This window comes from Ischnura elegans, chromosome 8 (assembly GCF_921293095.1).
Source record: "Ischnura elegans chromosome 8, ioIscEleg1.1, whole genome shotgun sequence".
NCBI lineage: Eukaryota > Metazoa > Arthropoda > Insecta > Odonata > Coenagrionidae > Ischnura > Ischnura elegans.
In genome coordinates, this window is record NC_060253.1 from 21,767,263 (window position 1) to 21,773,820 (window position 6,558).

Here is a 6,558-nt window from a genome sequence, read left to right on the forward strand (position 1 = left end):
TGATATTGGAGTTGATATTATAACTGACTGTTTGCCATTAAATATCACTTAAGGAGCCCCCCTCCAAGGTCGCGGAAGGCGATGCAGACCAGTTTGTGCTTCGTTCGTCATAGGTACATAGCGGTTTCTTGTCTCAGAATAGTAATAAAAGTTACATCTCGGTCTTGAGATAAAGATGGGTCTTTTTACCAAGTTTCCTACAGGAGATATTTGTCGCTTTATTTCACGAAGTTCGATTTTTTTCAACGACCATAACCACGGCGCAAAATCACGTAAAGAAAATTCAAATCATAATGTAATTCTTCAACTATAAACAAAGGCTACACATACGCCACACGTCGTAAATCAAAGCTACAATTTTGGAAATTGTGAGACCTCGCAGCCAGTTTTTCGATAACGCGAAGTCTTTCGAGTCATCCTAAAACACCTTCCCTTCTTCGGCGAGTCATCCTTCACTCCCCTCCTGGCCCTCCCTTCCACAGCGCGCAGGCCCTCCCCTTAACAGCAACACCGCCAGCGGGCCGGTCACACGTTTTCTTACCTGCTTGATTTGAGGTCGCATGGTCGCATCGCCGTTTTTTCTTTTGGCGGTTTTTTGTTGGCGGTGCGATGGAAGAGTCCAGCAAGCCCCAAAGGAAACGGGGCCGTCGAAAAGAATAGAAGCCTTGGAAAAGGAAGACGTGCAACAAACAGAGACTACTGTCAAATTAACATGAAATGATCTCAAAAATTATTTCCTATCTGTTGAGAAAATTGTGAGAAGTATATGTGTACAGTTGCGTTTTGTTTTAAAATGAGTAATTTTTAAAGATGCCATAACAATAATGAATATGTTTAAATTCCGTAGTAGTTAAAATTTCATTTCTGTTGAAAGTTTGCATTTTTTTCTTAGACGATTTAAATGTTTTATTTTTCACGAATTGATAACATGGTTAGAGGAAAACTTCATGTATTTCACATTGCTACGCATAAGGTTTTACACCGCATTACAAAAAAATTATCAACTTTAATTCTCAAAAGAGAAATCTTGCACTAACCTTCAACCCCCACCTCTCCTATCAAGTTTTGTGCCCGAGTGTCCAACCACTCGACGCGGTGATTAGATGCGGAAATTTGTTCAGCTTTAGTTATAGTTGAAGATATTTCGCTAAAGATGAGACGACATTACTGCTTTATACACTTGCATACATTATAAATACCATAAAAGTATTATTTTTGATTTTTAATGTGCAAATTACGATTTTATTCACGAGATAAATGTCACGGAATCAACGATTGCGCTGGCAAGTCAGAAGCTTGTCTCGGAAGCGCGCGGCTGCAAGGAAATATTTTCTTATTCTTGGAGAACCCATATCTTAACGCAATGCACCCGGATTTTGCTAACCACATTCTCCTAGGTCTTTCATAGCTCCCATCAGCTCAAACATTGGAAAGGGTTCAAGAGTGGAGACGGGCACTACTCTGCCTACCGCGGCAACCCCTATTGCGACCGTAAACCCTACCTCAGTCTTACGATTTTTATCTAGCGTTTAAAAAGTTTTCTAGTAAAAGCATAGCTGTCCGCTTGTAGAAATGCCGCTAACTGCTTTATTGTCTCGTTATATGAAGGGTTTTTGCCATTTCGAGGATCGCTTATCTTCGATACAGGTGATTTCTACGAGGTGGCTCGCACGGGGTTTCCACGAATGCTTCTTCCCAATCGTTTGAAAAACATTCTTTTCACGATTTTACCGAGCATATTAGTCAGCTTTTACTAGTGAGGGCCAAAGGATCTCAGTGTTTGTGCTACGAAAGCGACGAACCAAGGATTATTGCCCTAAAGCGTGAGATTTCAGCGTTGAGGACGAACTACCACTATTGGAGGATATCTCGCAATGATAAAAAGGTTCCTATGCTTTCCAAGATAAACATATCAATAATTTTGTTTTGTATTATGCAGGGAATTTTATTCTAGTTTCGATTTTCTTCTTCAGTGATTCAGATTGCTGATATTTCGGATAAGAAAAATTGAGCGCATGAAAGTAACACGAAAAGAAATACATGACGTTATTGCTAATGGAAGGGGATATTCGTTGTCCTCAAAACGTAATTTGCCGTTAAATGTCTTCTCAATAAGTTTAACCTGGATTAAGAAGTGAAGACGAAGGAAATAATGCAGAATGTCATGAAAAAATACTTTTTCAATACGAATTTCCAGATATGGAACGAATGCAATAGAACCAGCAACTTCGAAAAAAACGCCGATATTGGTCAGAGAAGGATATACCGAGCTCACATTCATAATAACCTCCTTGAGGCTCCTTGCTCAGGTTGTAACCTATTACTGTTTAACGTATTCGTATTGGCCTTACTTTCCTCCTAGGCGATTTTATTATTGCTATCTACTTCCTGTTTTTGTTCTGGGTAAAGCAGCAAATAAAAGCCTAAGGAAGACCTTAAGAGGTCTTGTGTTAGGTCTAACAATAAGAGAAGAAAAGTGACTGATTTGAGAAAGTATCAGCAGCTGAGCTATCGCTAGCCACATCTATGACACTGCGCTCGCATGAGAATGAAGCGGCAACGAAGATAATCACGGAAATGACCACGACCACCCCCATCCGAGGGAAACGGTTATTACAGAAATGGAGCAAAATACCTACAATTGAAAATGAACTGACGCCAAAAGAAGCACTTTCGCCGATTTTTTATTGCAATTTAACAAATTTTCGATACAAAATTATTCGTAAGACTCCCAAGATCTGTGGCCACCAGCTTTATCCTAGTAATTAGAGGGCTAGACGCAAAAAAATCTTCATACCCAGAGGGGATATCAGGGGAAGAAAAAAATTGGCTTCTGAACCACACGGCCTCGCGCATAATAGCATCAATGCCAAGATACAGTGATGATCACGGGGTCAACTTTTCCCTTGAATGCAAATTAAAACTAGCTGTAGAACTGGTGAGTATATTCTTTAAGTTTTATTATGATTTATATATTTATGTTAATTTATAATGGTTCATATATAATTTCATGTTTTCAGTGGCATTTTTCAAAATATAAAATGCTTGCGAGGTTATTTATGATGAGTGTTATATAAGAAAAATGATGACCCAAAGTTCAACTGTTAATTAACTACTTACTACTTATATGTTGAGACGCAGGTTTCGGCTCTCCCACAGAATTATTTTCATTGTGTTCGGTTTCATTGCTTCTTTTCATCGGTGTTGATAAAAAAATATTTCTAGCGGTAACTTTATCAACCATTGTTTTTCGCATCCAAGTGTTACTTTCAAGCAAGCCAGCTGATATATATTGCTACATTCTATTAGTAATTTCTTATGTTAGTTGAATATATTTCGCGTAAGTAGGTATATGTCAAAAGAAAAACCTATCCATTTTTCGTTTGCCACCCGTTTTTCCCTTACGTTTTGAAAACTGCGCGCGATAATATCTTCATTGCGTAAGACCCTACATTCCGTCAAAATAACATCATAAACCAAAATTCAATACTGATATTTTATTTTTTGTTGTTAAATTTTATTTTATTCCCAAACCACCGAGTACAAATCATATTGAGCCATTTCATATTGGGTACTTAACAAATTTAAAAATTAATTACACGAACAACCAAGCCCAGGATAGGGGAAACTTACCCAGGCGGGACACGAACCCGCGATTTCTTGTTTGGCAGGCGAGGACTTGACCCAGCGGCCACCGAAGTCGACGACGCAGTTTTGACGAAATGCCTGCTCACATAATGAAGATAACATAGTCAGCAATTTCGGAAAAGGTGTAAACTCATAAGGACCTGTGCATTCACATGCCTCTTTTTTCAGCGCATAAGAGAGGAACACGGCCCCCATAACTTGGCTTCTACTATTTTTAATTGGCTCGCCACCATTTAGGTTTCACATATCAACTCCGACAGCCAGCCCTGATCCAGCGACCCATATCATATTTTTCATGTGTATCAAATTTCTCCTCGGAGTCGTCGCGGGCGAAGTCGGGAGGGGAGTTGTCTTTCCCCCCCTTTCCCTCCTTCGAAGCCTCCGGCTTCGGTCTCTAAGTTCCGGCGCTGCGGCGGGATTGCAAAATTTTTTTATGAAAATGATTACTCAAACGTACCAAATGTACACGAATTGCCATGAGAAAAAAATCCCCTGAACCGGGAGTCGAACTGCGGACACACCGCCATGCGCGTCTTTAGCGCAGGTTTGAGTCTTCTTCCTGGTCGTGAAAGGAGAATAGGGTGGTTTCCTATTATTTTTTTTGCCTAAATCGAAATATTATTACTCCTGGAGTATGCATTTTACGCTTTTAGATTTTTAATTGACGATATCTGTTTTTAGCGTTTAAATGAAAAGTGAAAATTTTCAAGCGCACGAAAACGCGACGGCTATGTATGAATGCTGGGAAAACGCCGAGTGACATCATTCTGATTCCCGCTGTCGGCGTTTGAGGTGAGCTGGGGCGAGGCTTTGAGCGCTGATACGATGCAGGCTGCTATCAGGTAGCAGAGTACCCCGCTAGCAGGTAGTACTTGGCATAAATAAGGATTATTAATACCCTATCAAACGTAGGAAACTTCGACCTTAGGCAGTTTTAATAGGTGATTAAGTGGTCGCTGCAGCCAGTGGGAAGCCTAATTGGGTGGAAGGGGGACTAAACAGTGACCGAGGGAGGGGAAACCAAGGCAGTCGAGGAAAGTAAACAAGCTGATGAGAAGTGGTGTCATATTTCAGGAGGGGGGAGAGAAAAGGCTCGCGCAGGAGAAAGATGTTTTTTTTCTTCAAGCAACATTCGTTCCCACGCTTTTCTGACCCATGCGACGATGCTCGCCACAATGAATAGAAGTGCGCTCACTACGAACGAAGTTGAAAATTTATGGGAAGGTATTATTATCAAGATTGAGAGATTTTTAAGTTCTTGGACGAAATTCACGGCTTTTTCCAGGTTTTTTCACAGTAGACGAGATTCACGGCTAATTCACGGTTTTAAGGTTTTCACGGTTGAGTGGGAACCCTGCTTTACCCACCATGAAGGAGTTTATTTTTATCAGGGTAATACACAAAGCTAGTATTGTGAATACTCATCCATCCAATACTTTTCAACACAGTAGTATTGAAGCCAAAAATTATAGTACACAAGGCTAGTACTGTGAATACTCATCCACCCAATACTTTCCAGCATTGAAGTATTGGCACTGGAGAGTAGTATATGATGCTAGTACTGTGAATACTTCCCCTCTGTGTACTATAGTACTGAGATTCATGTACTTAGTAGTCGGGTCTGTGTACTTAGTATTGGGCTCTGAATACTACTTTTTTACAAGGGAACCCAGCCAACAGTGGATGATCACATAACAGATTTCTCCCACAATTTTGCATGCATGGTAAAACATAAAGGGTGGACAGGTGATTGCGATCAACAATAGTTATAACTGCAATGACCACAACATTTTTCAAGACACAATTTATCAGAACATGAAAATACATCAATAAATTAATAACTGTTAAAAGCACATACAAAAATATTACAAATGAAAGAAGTCATGTAAGTTAGATACTCCTGCAATATAGAAGAAACACGACTGATGAGAGTCACAAACGACTTAAATCAAAATCAAATTAGCAAAATTGCACCTTAAAAAAACTCTTGGGTTTAGAGATGGGTCAAAAAGAACCGAACTGCCAAAACGAACTGTTCACTGAAATGAACCGGTTCGAAAATGAACCGTTCTCTAAAACACCCTGTTCACTGTTCATGTCGGCACTGCACAATTGCGGCATACTCGGTACAGTAGGTATGATCATCAAGAGGCATTTTGAACTGCAGCTTACTCGAGCAAGTGCGTTGTGGGTACAACAGATGGCGGTTACGACGGAGGCCATCCAAGGCCGCCGAAGTGCGTCGTAGACGACCGAGCCCCTCCCCTTCTTTCTCTACTATTCCCCTCCGTCGACGAAAACGAACAGTTCGCCACTGAACAGTTCGTTCTAACTAATATTATTATATATATATTTGAATATATATAATATATATATTATATATATTTGAACTGATATTTAAAATATCAGTTCATTCGAACCGTTCGTTCTAACTAATATTTGAACTGATATTTAAAATATCAGTTCATTCGAACCGTTCGACATAACTAATATTTGAACTGATATTTAAAATATCAGTTCTTTCAAACCGTTCGAAATATTAGATTAAATATTAGTTTCCTCGGGGCGTTAAGTTGGGATATCGCGTTCATTTTGATTTCGTTTTTTGAAAATTTGTGGATTTGTGGATGCATCTCCAAAAATATTGTTTAAAACGCGATTCATGAACTTAGGAAACGATTGAACTCATGATTGTGGAACATTTTTTTCGGCCCCTTTACCAAGATGATCTTTGGACTTAGTTTTTGGCGCCTACGATGAAATTTTTTAATGTGGATGCATCTCCAAAAATATTGTTTAAAACGCGATTCTTGCTCGAAATTACCATAACACTCTCCACAAACCTTACGATACCACACTAAGCTTTCATGTACTCTAAACGCATGATAAACAATATTTTCTACCGAATGA